Genomic DNA, 14,911 nt, shown 5'->3' with positions numbered 1-14,911 from the left:
GAAGGAAATAATAAACCTGTCAGTGGCATACAGCCGAGGTTAACACCAGGGATAACACCAGGCTGATATAATCTCGAGACAAGTTAGAACCACTCCTCCTGTTTGGAGCTTCCTCCTACAGGTCGTTTCCAGGGGGAACCATGTGGAGATTCGACCAACTTTGCAATCGATAAAATACGTAGAAACGATTACAAAGGTGACTACACAGGCACTGGTCAGAGACCAACAGCCATTAAACTCTGTAGTCACATCCCCCCCCCCCCCCCGCACTTTAAATTACATTACCCACCACCCTTAATTAGTGAATTAAAATAATTTACTTTTATTATTAAAATATTAAAATACTAAATAAAAATTTAACCTATAACCCTAATTAAAATTAATCTAAAATTAAATACTTAAATTCTAAAAAGTTATTAAATTATGTCAAATAGAGAATTCTATGAGTCCATAAAAATCCTTAAGAGCTCAAGAGTTAAAGAAAAAACTAGATTTGTGATGTTTTGGGCAAAAGTTTTAAATTTCTCAATCCCGAGGTCTTTCATTAGTTCATTGTTCTTCTCAAACCGTTTTCCTCGGGATCCCGTTACGAATCCATAAAAGGATACTCTTGTTCCTTTTGTGAGGGCAATAATTTCACTCTCTCGATGTTTATATTTTTCTTTCTTTTCCTCCCAAGCCTGTTCAAGTGAGTTAGGTTGCATGTTCATTCTGATTTGTTACGTCTACCACCAAAACGCGATTTTCAAGATTAAGTCTGGGATCCATAATTTCCCATTTTTGTCTTTTGTGCGTGGTTCCACATATGTTGTCCATCCTCTCATCTTAACAAACTTTGTTAATTCCGCTATTCTATTGTGTCTCTTAATCCTCCAGTTTTTTTACGAAGGGACACGATCCCGAAATGTGCGCGATCGTTCCTGAGGTCTCATTACAACGCTAACAATTCTTGATGTTAAGTGGCTCTCCATAGGTTAACGACGCCCTTGTAGGATATAAATTTGTTCATAATTGAGTTTATTACTTTGGATGTCTTCGTATGCTGAATTTTTGTCAACCAATTATTGGAGATGGTATTGTTCTTGAAGTAAAGGGTGCCCGCCCCTTGACAGGGCAAGGCCATCCATTTCTGATGTTCTATATTCCTCCAGTTGGTATAGTTCTTGTTACTAAACTCTTCTATACCATTGTTCTCCTCATCAGTAATAACCATTTCTTCCAATTACCCATTTATATTTGGATTCCAGATTTCCTTTAACGGTTTCAATTTATGAAATTTTGGCATTTTTGTCGTTATACTAGAACCCTTGAATGAAAATGTGGCATGTAAAATTTCATCCTTGGATCTGTATAACTTTTCATATTTCCTTAAAATGGCAATTGGAATAAATGTAGATCGTTTATTCAGCACAAGGCTTCCATCGCGAGTCCTAGTATATAAAAACCCATCTGTGATAGATTGTGGGAGATGTAATAATTCTTTAACCGCACTTTCAATTATATTATCAAGTCTAGTAAGATAATTTAGTGATGCTTCTGATAAAATTAATAATAATAAAGTCGAGGGATAAAATATCCTTTAAAGAGTTCCAATTTCTGTACGGATTTTAAGAGATCTTTTAAGATTATCTATCCAGTCTCCTAGCAGGTCTTCACAATGCGATTGGCTTATCCCAATCCATAGATCAATTTTTGCACCTAGGTATTTATCGGCGCTTCCAGGATCTATAAACTGTATCTCTCCCTCATTAAATTTCCAGTTAGCCCTATTATGCATATAAAAATAAAACATTTATTTATAAAAGTAAAATCCTTTAGTTTTTCTTACGTTAACCTCCATACCAGTATTATTGCAAAATCTTTCAGTTTTAAATTGTAAGCCATTCCTTCATAGGATAAATGCTGTATCATCGCAAACGCGAGGGTTGCACAATGGTGCCTCTCCCTATCCTGACGTAAAAATATTCCTTTTTAACCCTCTTCAATAGTGTTTATGACAGGGTCCATAACTATATTGAAAAGAATCGGTGACAAGGAGTCACCCTGTTTAACTCCTTTTAAAACCTTGATCAAACTTGTTTTACAATTAAAACCTTCAATTCTAGTAAAATTATTATATAAACTTATTAATTTTATAAAATCTTGAGGAAGTTGAATTCTTTTGAGGGCATTAATTATCAATTTGTGCCCAATGGTATCAAAGGCTTTAGCCAGGTCGACAAATACCACAGCTAAGTCAATTTTCTTTTACTTAGCTCCATTGATAATGTTTTCAAGTATTTTGATGTTTTCTTCACAACCTGCGACCCCTGCCATAAAACCTTTTAGCCGTTCATTTACATTTATTACTTAACCTATTTGCTATAATGTTTTGTAAACATTCTCAGCAACATTCGGCCCATTGTGATGGGTCTCCAATTATTAATATCCTTTAAACCGACCTCATCACTGACTTTAAGGATTAGTATAGTTCTGCTTATCTTTAATACATCTGAGATACTGCCTATTTTAAGTCAGATTGTATAAATTCTGGGGATTACTGTATTATCTTTTTAAGTATTTTAATCACATCTGAATGTCATCTGTTTCGGTCCCGCCGTGATTTTCACATCCATCGCCTTTAAGGCCAGATTGACGTCTTCCACCGTGACTGGGCTGGTCAGAATATCACAGAGAGACCCCTCAAGTTGACCTTTATACTTGACAAAGCCTCTTAAGTTACTTTTATCATTAGGAATAGACAATCTATTTTTAAAATAATCTTCTAGCTCCTCCTTGCTGAGTGGGCATTCCCATTTGGATGGAGCTCCCATCATAGTTCTAGCTCGGTACTGTCTTTTATTTTTGTGTAAAACCTGAATCTCTTTAAATTTTCCTTTTTTTTCCTACTATATCTTCTCTTAGCATTGTTTAATCTCGAATTATCTCTGTCTAATATCCTTATGCTTAGTAATTAAATCCTTTTTTGTTTCATTTTATTCGATTTATTACACTCGTTAATCTACCAATGACCATATCCATAACGCTGTCATAGTCAGTTATTGTTATACATTTGCTTTTACTTATTTTGTCCTCCATCATCTCTAATAATTCTGTTAGTGGCCGAGTTATAGATTCTGAACTCCCATTAGTATTAATATTTCCTTGATGACTATTCCCTTCTATTACTACACCTTCCATTGGAGTATCTAAATCCATGTCCCTATTCTCCTCATTTCTATTATCATTAATGGGGACTATTTCTTGACTTAGTGCCCACTTCCTTATCGCTAGTCCTATTTTGTTTTGAGTAATCTTCTTTTATCGGAGATTTGTTTTGGTGTTTTAGTTCTTAGTTTTTCTGCAATAAGTTTATGAATATTTTTACAGCCTGAGTGTTCCTGCTCTAACCGTTTTACCATTTCTATTTCGGAGTTGGACCAAATTCCTACCTTTCTCTACCTTTTCTAAATTGCCTTTCTTTTCTTTATTTCTTTTAATATTCCTTAAATTTGGGTGCACGTGCCTCTCGTGCTGCCCTAAACCTATGGCTGTGGTAAATCTAAGTGGCCAAATTTCACATTGGAATAGTTTATCTACTTCATTACTACTTTCTTTACTGTTACATTTCGGATAGTGACAAGCGACTGAGTGGTAACTACCCTCCCAGCCACATTTACTACATTTAACTCTTACTGCTTTTATCCCCTGACACTGATTGAAGTGTTTTCTAAATAGTCCTGTCGTATTATAAATGTTATTACAAAATTTACAAATGAAAATTATTTCTCGTGTACTCTATTATTATTATTTCTATTTTACCTTTCTCAGTAACAATCGGAGGAAAACCCTACTCTCTCTGCTCTCTCTATCGCTCTCTGATTCTCTGTTTTGACTAAAATTAAAGGGCCCTTTAAAGTTCGAATTAAAAATTGTCCAACTATTAAAAGAACTAGATTCTAGAGGGGCCTTCTCTATGAATCCTTTAATTCGATCATGACATTTCTCGGCACTTTTCCTGGCTCCCTCATGACTGCCTGAGGGCGGTCGTGCCGGAGTAACAATTATGGTCTCTTCCGTTTGCGTAGAAACGGATGGTCGAGTCCTTATTTGGCTAATGCATTTGGCACACGGTGCCGCCAATAGCAACCGTGCGGGGTGGTTATTTTCCCAGTCTCCCACCCAACTGGAAATTTTGGAGCTCGACATAATTGCCAATTTGCCAAAATAATAGGGGTTTCTAAAATTGACCGACAGGTCACCAGCCGTCTCGTGTTTTTGCTCTGGTCGTATTAGCCGACCTGGTGCTCATGCAACAGAAAGAGTAAATTAAAACCACCAGTGGCTGCACAGCGCTGGATAAAACCAATGATAAAATCCACACCAGTAAAACCACATAAAGCAAGCGAAAACCACTCCTCCGTTATTGAGCTTCCTCCCTCACGCCATTTCCAGGGGAACCACACGGCGGTTCGACCAACTTTGCACCCGGTAAAAATACATAACAACGATTACGAAGGTGACTACACAGGCACAGTTGGGAGACCAACCAAACAAATCAATCTGTAGTCACATCCCCCAACAAGGCTGCCGGCTTTATTCCCAACTATTTCCCCATTGGCATCCTGCTCATTAATAGTGTCCAAAGTCTGTTTCCCTTGTTGGGTGAGGACTCTGAGCTTATTGTCCTGGGCGGCCAAATCAAGGGCACGACTGGTTGATGCTCCTGCCCCATGTGCTGTCGCTAAGTCATTCAATATTTCCCTTTTATGTTGTATCTCTGTCCTGGGTTTGGTCTTTCTGTCATCTGTCCCTATCTCTCGTCCCAGTTATCGGTGGGATACTGGGAGGTTAGATTAGATTACTTAGTGTGGAAACAGGCCCTTCAGCCCAACAAGTCCACACCATCCCGCCGAAGTGCAACCTACCCATACCCTTACCTAACACTACGGGCAATTTAGCATAGCCTGCACATGTTTGGACTGTGGGAGGAAACCGGAGCACCCGGAGGAAACCCTCGCAGACACAGGGAGAACATGCAAACTCCACACAGTCAGTCGCCTGAGGCGGGAATTGAACCCGGGTCTCTAGCACTGTGAGGCAGCAGTGCTAACCACTGTGCCACCGTGCCGCCCGCATAGTATAGTGTTTGAAGCTTGAAGCACCATTCGGGCAGTTGGGTTCCTGCTAAATTCACCACCACAGGTGCCAATTCATGGGAATGTTTTCATGCAGAACTTTTCCAATTAGTTTTAAAACTAGTCTGTTTTGTGAAGCGGATGTGGCTTTAAGACAAAAGGGTTAGGTTGCCTTTCTGGCTGGTTTCAGGCCATTCCTAATCTCTTATAGAATGAAGTTTCCCTTTTGAGTTTCCTGGGATATCGCTGCCAGAGTTCCAATCTCTTTTCTGAGTCTCTTGGTAAGCCTCCTGTCTCGGGGACACCCATTGCTGGAGAATCCCCACCAATCACCTGTGATTGCTACACTCCGGTAACAGTCACCTGAGCTTCCATTTCCTTTTCTGTACACTGCTCACTGATTGTTACACCCGACCATGATACTTTTATTGGGGCATCCCCACAGCACGCCATCCTCATTCGCCTGCGTCCGGTGGGTCAAACTGTCTGTACCCCAGGGGCATTGACCCAGGTTTGTTTGATATCTCCTGCAGGTGGTTCCTGATGATCCCGATGAGGAAATCTTTATTGCGTTCTCGTGGTTAGCCTGGCACGTGGCACTGGTACCAAGTCTGTCAGTACATAATGAGTCTTCATTGGCTGCACATCCTCAGAAATTGAAAAGTTGGGGGGGCAGATTTGGAAATGGACCTGGTGAAGGGGAGAAGGATCAAAATTGGAAACAGTGACTGAAGTTATCTGAACCCCTCGCTCCTGCACCATCTCTCAAGTTACGTATTCATCCTGCCTATTCTTTCATTTCTACTCTGACTGGCACGTGGCACTGGTAGCAATCCTGAGATGACTTCTTCTGAGATCCTACTTTGTAACTTGGCTCCTAACTCCCTAAATCCTGCCTGTAGGACCTCCATCCCATTAATTCCCTACCTCATGTGGCCTACTTTATTACAGAGAAAACAGCTGAGCTTTCTTATTTCCCTTTCCCCTCAAAGGTTTCCTCTTTACCCTGTGGTGAACTATCATTAATATCTTCAACAAGATGTCCCTTTTCCCTTACCACGTGAGGATTTCCATTTTTCCCCAATTTCGATCCATCTCCGATCAAAATTGATGTTGGGAGCCAAACTTTGATTTATGAACCAACTCACAATCATCTGCCTTTCCCACTGATAACCTTGCAATCGTAACTCGCTCTTCCACGTGAGTTCTGGTTACTTCAGGAAGTGAATTTTGAAATCCTCCATGATAATTGTCTCTCTAAGATTGTCCCATGTCTGATCGATTTTCAATGCTCTTATCCACCGATCAAAGTTACTTGGTTTGATCCTTTCAAACTCTGACACCAGGCCCCTCCTTAGGTTCTAAGATGCCTATAAGCTTCTGGTTGGAGCTCCTATGCACTGAAGATGGCTTTTTTCATCACCTGATACTCCCCAGATACCTCCTGATAATGACACAAATACTTCACCAGCTCCACCTACCAACTTCACTTGGATCAACAATACCCACATGGTCACTGGCCATTTCATTTGTTTAGCCACTTTCTCCAATGAAATGAAAAAGCCACCTACATTTTTCTTGTCAAATTGAGGCAACACTTGAACATATTTAAACAGATTTGATAAAGTGTGACACTGGAAAATGCACAGCAGGTCAGGCAGCATCTGAGGAGCAAGAGAGTCAATGTTTCAGGCATAACCCTTCATCAGGACTAGGGGAGAGGGAAGGGGGCTGAGAAATGGGGCATGGGGCTAGGGGAAAGGTAGGGGGGCTAAGGCAGGATGTGATTGTGATTGGACAGTGGGAAGGAAGATAGGCATGTAGGTCAGGTCAAGAGGGCAGTGCCGGGTTGGATCTGGGATGGGGTGGGGGGAGGGGAGGTTTGGAAATGGATGAATTCCATGTGAAGCTCTATACTTTATCGACTCTGTCCAGCATCTACAGTCCTTGCTGCCTCCTTGTATTTTAACCCAATCCTCACCAGCCCTTGACTATGATGTGATCATGCTCCACCATCCCCATCAATCCTTTCACTTCTGTCTCTGCCATTTTAAGTCAAATTTTAGTTTGCATGTTCCAATGTCTGAAGTACAAGAGCGCTCTCTTTCTCCTTTTCTTCTGTAAGGCCCATCCTTCCCTTTTGTTTCTCCTGTTTTTAATTGTAATTCAAACTCTTTCATTTCCTTTTCTCTTTATTTTTGTTCTGCCTGGGACAATCTTTCTTCCTCTTCATCCCTCGCCAAAGCCTCCAATTCAACCTGTTGGATTTGCAGTTGAATTTTGCCAGTCTCCAATAATGCTGATGGCTTTCCTGGTAATTGTAAATGTTGAGCTTTTGCTGTGATTATTTCCCCTTTCCTCGCAGACACGGGCAACTCCAACTCCAACTTGTTTGCCAATTCTGAAAGCTTTGTTTTGTTCATTTTCTATAAAAGACCCAAAGTGATCTCTTCCTCCCTCAGGAAACACTGAGCAACTGAAAGAGCCATTATGACACACGACACATGCTGCTTTAGCTAACCGAGCACAACACCCAAAATAAAACCCCCCCACAGTCACCAGTCACTGCCTTTTCAATTGACTAACTGTAAACCCAACCTGCAACAAGAGACTCTGATCCTGGGTGCGGCTCTAATTTGTTCTGGGCCAGACAAAACCCCCTCAAAGGTATTCGGAAGATATTCTAATCTTCGTTTTTATTTTAAAGATCTGTGTGAGGCGTTGTGCTGTAGATGCAATTTGATTGGTCGAACTATTTGATGATATAACACTAGTTATATAAATTCAAACAAAATAAAGAATTGGGTTAAATAACTGCATCAAAATGCTTAACAAACTAATAGATATATCAACTACTAACTCTTCCAAAAGATGAACATCCCGTAAACATACCCTTGGCAGAGGCAAATTTAGTAAAAGAGGTTCTCTCGCGTGTAATTCTAGCAGCAGGAGGAGAAACTCAGCTTTTGACTGGAACACAGAGCAATAAGAGCTTCCACATCCAGCTTCAAGACCCCAGCGACTGCTGAAACTAAAACTAAACATCTGGGTTCTGTGGGAGATTAACCCCACCCATTCAGGCTGCTTCTATTGTTCTAACTTTTTCAGCTGACTGATTTGTGTGTCTCAACCTGTCTCTATAAAGGACAAAATACACTTAAAGTCACAGTATTGTCACAATAATAATGAAGGCTTTACAAAATTTGAGTCAAATACATTGAGTGGCCATTTTTTTAGGCAGACTCCATCATGTAACTTATATTTAAATCATTCACACCTAAAACATCCCATGGCGACTCCGAGACATGGAATCACAGGAGGAAACATAAGTTGATGTTCCCGAGCATAAGCAAGGTCTTTGTGAGTGGGGCCTTTAAGAATACACGCCTGGTGGGCAGAGGCAAATCCAGGATCATCTTACTACTTGCAGTTACTTTGTTGTGGTGATGGTCAGCCTGGTTGCTATGGAGACTGCTGGGTGGGGGTCAATGCTGCCCCTTCACCAATGGTGGCAACAAATGTCACGGTTACTCCCAGTCCACCATGCCATCATCACCATGGAAACAGGCAACACACAGCCTCCAGCAGGGTGGTCCCCAAACTCTCATGTTACTGTGGGAAGCAATTCTGGCAACCATCTCTCCATCAGCATGGGGAGAAGATCCCAGACCCACCCTTTACTCTGGAAATGAGAAATGCAACAGGAAAATACTCAAAAATCTTGGTAATTTGATATTTGTAGTCCAATAATGAATTTAACGATTGATGTAAATGGATATATCAGCACATTCTTGACCTTCTCTCTAAACCTGGTCTGGGTCACTGCATAAATACAAGTGTTTGTGGAGCAACTCAGGAGTTGCAGCATGAAGCCCAATTCCTGCACGTATTTGTCGAGATAAATAGTCACGTAACCGAAATCGAGGAGTCGACTCCACATATTATACACCACAAACAATGCCCACAACAGGATGAAATTGGCCGAGATAACAAACAGTAAAATGATGGATTTCCTCCGACTTTCCATCTCTGGATCTCTGGGACTCTCGCCACTGCCGTGAGGTCGGAGTTTTCTCCGGGTCCTGTTGCTCACTAAAATATGTCTGACAGTGAAAATGTTGAGCAGCAGAATCAGGAAACATGGAACTACAACGGTTACAGTGTAATGGAGGAACTCGATTACAGCCCAGACCTGAGAATACTGAACCTCGAGGGTTACAATGCAAAACCAGGGGGAGTTCCAAAGGTAATAGCGACCAGTGAACATAAAATACCAGATGATGTTCATTGAACAGCTTATCACAGTCACTGTTCCCAGAACCACTGTGGCCGTTCTTTTGTTGCAATATTTACTTTTCAGCTTCTGGTGACAAATGGCCAGAAATCGATCAAATGTGAAAGTGACAGTGAACCAAATGGAACACCCAGTGGCTGCAAACAAAAAGACTGCATGAATATTACAGGCAGGTATTGATTCCAAGAAAATAAACTGCTCCTCAAAAACAATTGGAATATGTCTCATGATCAGATCAAGGACAATGACGAGTAGATCTGTTACTGCCACGGCCATCAGGTAGCAAGTCACACATTTTGAAAGGCCACAGTTTCCCTGAGACAGGATGGCAATTGTCACCACGTTGGCTATGGGAAGGAAAAAAAACAATTATAGAACATTCCAGCACAGTACAGGGTTCAGCCCTCTGTTCCACAGGTCAGTACAACAACCTGAAACCCATCTATCCTACACTATTCCTTTTTTCATCCAAATGTCAATCCAATGACCATTTCAATGCCCTTAAAGTTGGCGAGTCTATTACTGTTGCAGACAAGGCATTCCACGCCTGTACTATTCTGAGTAAAGAAACTACCTCTGACATCTGTCCTATATCTATCACCCCTCAATTTAAAGCTGTGCCCCTCATGCTAGCCATCACCATCTGAGGAAAACGGCTCTCACTGTCCAACCTATCTAACCCGATGATTATCTTGTATGTCTCAATTAAGTCATTTCTCAACCTCCTCCTCTCTAACGAAAACAGCCCCCAGTCCCTCAGCCTTTCCTCCAGAAGACCCTTCCTCTATACCAGGCAATATCCTAGTAATTCTCTTCTGAACCCTTTCCAAAGCGTCCACATCCTTCTAATAATGTGGTGACCAGAACTATACGCAACACTCCAACTGTGGCCACACCAGAGTTTTTTAAGCTGCAGCATGATCTCCTGATTCCGAAACTCAACCCCTCTACCAATAAAAGCGAACACCCCATATGCCTTCTGAATAACTGTAACAACCTGGGTGGCAACTTGCAAGGATCTGTGTACCTGGAGACCAAGATCTCTCTGATCATCCACACTATCAAGAATCTTACCATTAGCCCAGTACTCTACATTCATGTTACTCCTTCCAAAATTATACACCAGACAGAGGATAAAAATGTAAGTTTCATTAGACCTGTGGAGATTTGTTTAAGTATTACTATACTCAGATAGAAATCATATAATACCAAGTTATAATCCAACAGGTTTATTTGGAAGGTTGTGTACAGAAAGCTAGTGTTTCCAAATAAACCTCTCTGACTTTAACATGGTGTTGTCATAGAGATGTACAGCATGGAAACAGACCCTTCGGTCCAACCTGTCCACCCCGACCAGATATCCAACCCAATCTAGTCCCACCTGCCAGCACCCGGCCCATATCCCTCCAAACTCTTCCTATTCATATACCCATCCAAATGCAATTAGATGTTGCAATTGTACCAGCCTCCACCACATCCTCTGGCAACTCATTCCATACACGTGCCACAGTGTGTGAAAAAGTTGCCCCTTAGGTCTCTTTTATATCTTTCCCCTCTCACCCTAAATCTATGCCTTCTAGTTCTGGACTCTCTGACCCCAGGGAAAAGACTTTGCCTATTTAGCTTATCCATGCCCCTCATAATTTTGTAAACCTCTATAAAGTCACCCCTCAGCTTCTGATGCTCCAGGGAAAACAGCCCCAGCCTGTTCAGCCTCTCCCTATAGCTCAAATCCTCCGACCCTGGCAATGTCCTTATAAATCTTTTCTGAACCCTTTCAAGTTTCACAACATCCTTCTGATAGGAAGGAGACCAGAATTGCATGCAATATTCCAACAGTGGCCTAACCAATGTCCTGTACAACCGCAACATGACCTCCCAACTCCTGGACTCAATGCTCTGACCAATAAAGGAAAGCATATCCTATCTACCTGTGACTCCACTTTCAAGGAGCTATGAACCTGCACTCCCAGGTCTCTTTGTTCAGCAACACTCCCTAGGACCTTACTAAGATTTGCTTTCCCAAAATGCAGCACCACGCATTTATCCGAATTAAACTCCACCTGCCATTTCTCAGCCCACTGGCCCATCTGGTCCAGATCCTGTTGTAATCTGAGGGTAACCCTCTTTGCTGTCCACTACACCTCCAATTTTGGTGTCATCTGCAAACTTACTAACTGTGTACCTCTTATGCTCACATCCAAATCATTTATGTAAATGACAAAAAGTAGAGGGCCCAGCACCGATCCTTGTGGCAATCCACTGGTCACAGGCCTCCAGTCTGAAAACCAACCCTCCACCACCACCCTCTGTCTTCTACCTTTGAGCCAGTTCTATCCTTTGGCTAGTTCCCCCTTTATTCCATGAGACCTAACCTTGCTCATCAGTCTCCCATGGGGAACCTTGTCGTGTGATTTTTAACTTTGTCCACCCTCGTCCAACAACCACAACTCCCCATCATATACTCAGATTGATGTAATCATATATGCTGGGGAGAAGGATTACCACTCAATGAAAGAAATCATTACCAAAACATTGAAATTGGGGATGAAATGAAACCTGCCTGATTACATTTATAAGCAATTGCGTAAATGGGATTGCTGGATCTTTTTCATTTTTTCACAATAAGAGGATCAGAGCAGAAATGAAAAGCAGGCCTGGGAGCCACATTCCTCGTGAGAACGTCAGTGAGACCATGGGAATTATAAAGAGCAGCAGCAAAACAGGAGCAGCTTCAGTGAAAGTGTGACCATAATGTGGGGTGGAGTACGTCTGAGTGGAAAAGGTGAGCTGTGAGCACCAAGTGAGATCAGAGTGAATTTGGAGAGGGAGGGGAACAGATGGCAGCCCATGTATGGTCCCAGACCAGAGTGTAGATAAAGATGAGAGAGCAGGTTCAAACAGCCCCAAAAAGCAATAGAAAGTGAATGGCCTGGTGAGGAGGAAATTTCAATGAGTGCATGTTGGGAGAACAGTTAATAAAACATTCAGTGGCTGAGACCAAAGAGTTTTGCATGGTCTGTGCTTTCTGCAGGTTTGTCCCTGGGAGGGTGATGAAGGTAACACTGGAGCAGCCAAGCCTGGGTTTAACAAAGATGTGGAGGAGGGTTTATGCAGCAGATGGGCTGAGACTGAGACAGAGGACAATATGATGGAGATTGTGCGGAGCAGGTTTGGTGATAGTGACGGAGAGGAGTCAGTGCAGGTGTGACCAGGCTGTTTCAGTATCAGACATTGTCCAGGAAGTGGGATAGAACTGGGGCTGTGTCTGACACTGAAGGTCGTGGCTTCAGTCTTTAAATCACAAATGACAAGAACATTCACCTCAATATAACATTGGAGAGACTTACCAGGGACACCAGTAATAGCGAGAATGGGATAGTAAGCTGCTTGAATAATCTGGAGAGCATATCCAATCTTAGCTTCTAATGGCATCCAAGTTGCAGAAACCATTTGAAGTGCCCAGGTTAATGTGCGATCCATTGCTGTAACATTCCAGTCCATTGCTATCAGACTATGATCCCTCCTTTTCTCTCCTTCCCTCTCTCTCTGATGTGAGTCAGAATTCTCCCTCTGGCATGATGAGCTATCACGTTGGAAAGAGACCTTTATGAATGGAAGCGGGAACCCTCCAGTGAATCCCTCAGGACCCATGGAGAGTGACATGAATCACAGTCAGAACAAACAAGTTTCAGTTAACCCCTTGCAATCCAACACTCTCTGTACCAAAACAAAGTGGGAGATTTCCTGTCTGAGGTGTGGATGAAGGTTGTTGAGGAAAAGGAATGTTTGACACTGAGCAGTGTCTTTGAATCCAACTTGGATGTGGGGCCTGGGAGATTTGGAGCAAATACAAACATTTCTCTCTCCCCACACCCCTCTGCCTTCCGCAAGGAAAGTACCTTGGTTCACACCACACTCCCCACTAACCCCTCCAAACCCCCAGCACCTTCCCTGTAACAGAAAACGATGCAACACCTCCATTACCACCCCTCTCCCCTCCATCCAAGGCCCTAAACAGTCCTTCCAGCTGAGACAATGGTTCACCTGCCTCTCCTCCAACCTAGTTTCCTGCATCTGATGCTCCCAACGTGGTCTTCTCGACAGCAGGGAGACTGAACGTAGACGAGGTGACCATTTGACTGAGCATCATTGCTGGGGCATGAAATAATCAGCCTGACCTCCTGGTCACTGCCCAAGTCAATCTCCCCCCTCCCCCTCCATCTCCACCATGTCCAACCTCAGCCTCCTGCGTTGCCACTGTGAATCAGACTACAAATTGGAGGAACAGCATCTTATCTTCTGCCTGGGTAGCCTACAGGACTCAACATCGAGTTCTCCAATTTCAAATAGCCTCCCTTCCCATCCCTCTGCTTCCTTTCCAGCCTCCTGACTTCCATTCCCTCATCACTAGCTTCATGATCTTTCCATCCCTAACATCATCCCATGTTAGCAATTACTCTCCTCCTCACCTCCTTGACCAGACCTAATCTCTCGATCTTCCTTCCTACTGACCTATCACCACCCCCCCCCCCCCCCACCTTTCCCCCAGCCCACCCCCTCCTGTATTGATTTCTCAGATCCCTTCCTCCTTCCTGGTCCTGATGAAGGGTCCTGACCTGAAACGCTGTTTCTCCTGCCCCTCTGATGCTGCCTGACCTGCTCCATGTTTTTGTTGACCAAAGCTTTGATCCTGCCTCTAGACATTGCCACTGAGGCTGGGAGTGACCTGTTAGCTCTTCCTGATCGTGAGGGTTAGTCAGCCTTGCTGGTCCCGACAGAACTCCCTTGTTGACCGTCCAAGGTCGGACTTGCCTTTCTGAATTATACTGAAGGATATCAATGATGTGATGGACAGGGTTCAGGGTTTGTGAGATAACAGAATGCCCAATTGCTCCAGCAAATGTCAATCTGACACAAACGATGCTAAGTGTTTTTTCACCAATAACAACACTGATTTACTTTGCCTTGGACTGAGTTGAACTTATGTGCCTTTTGCGTTCCCTGACACTCAGGGAAAAGGCTGTCAAGTTTTTTTTAAGAAACGCTTGTATAATGAAAGGGGAGTGGTCAGCTCTCCCAGCTCAGCTTCTCTCTGGTTTGGTTTGATCAGTCTGACTGTTCACTGAAAGCAGGCAGTCAGCATGAGGCTGCTGCTCCCAGAAACAGCTCCATGGAAGAAGGTGTTTCATGCTGAATCCCACTGCCATACCTCGCTCTCACGCTCTGGCTCTCACTATGTCTATCTCTCTCTCGCGCTCTCTCTCTCTCTCGCGCTCTCTCTCTCTCTCGCGCTCTCTCTCGCGCTCTCTCTCGCTCTCTCGCTCTCTCGCTCTCTCGCTCTCTCGCTCTCTCGCTCTCTCGCTCTCTCGCTCTCTCGCTCTCTCGCTCTCTCTCGCCCTCTCGCTCTCTCTCGCCCTCTCGCTCTCTCTCGCCCTCTCGCCCTCTCGCCCCCTCGCTCTCCCCACACACTCCCACCCCCCCTCTCTACTGTAAGATC

This window comes from Chiloscyllium plagiosum, unplaced genomic scaffold (assembly GCF_037043375.1).
Source record: "Chiloscyllium plagiosum isolate Xiang-an unplaced genomic scaffold, Cpla_swu_hap1 HiC_scaffold_32, whole genome shotgun sequence".
NCBI classification, from domain to species: domain Eukaryota; kingdom Metazoa; phylum Chordata; class Chondrichthyes; order Orectolobiformes; family Hemiscylliidae; genus Chiloscyllium; species Chiloscyllium plagiosum.
This window is presented reverse-complemented; position numbering follows the sequence as displayed.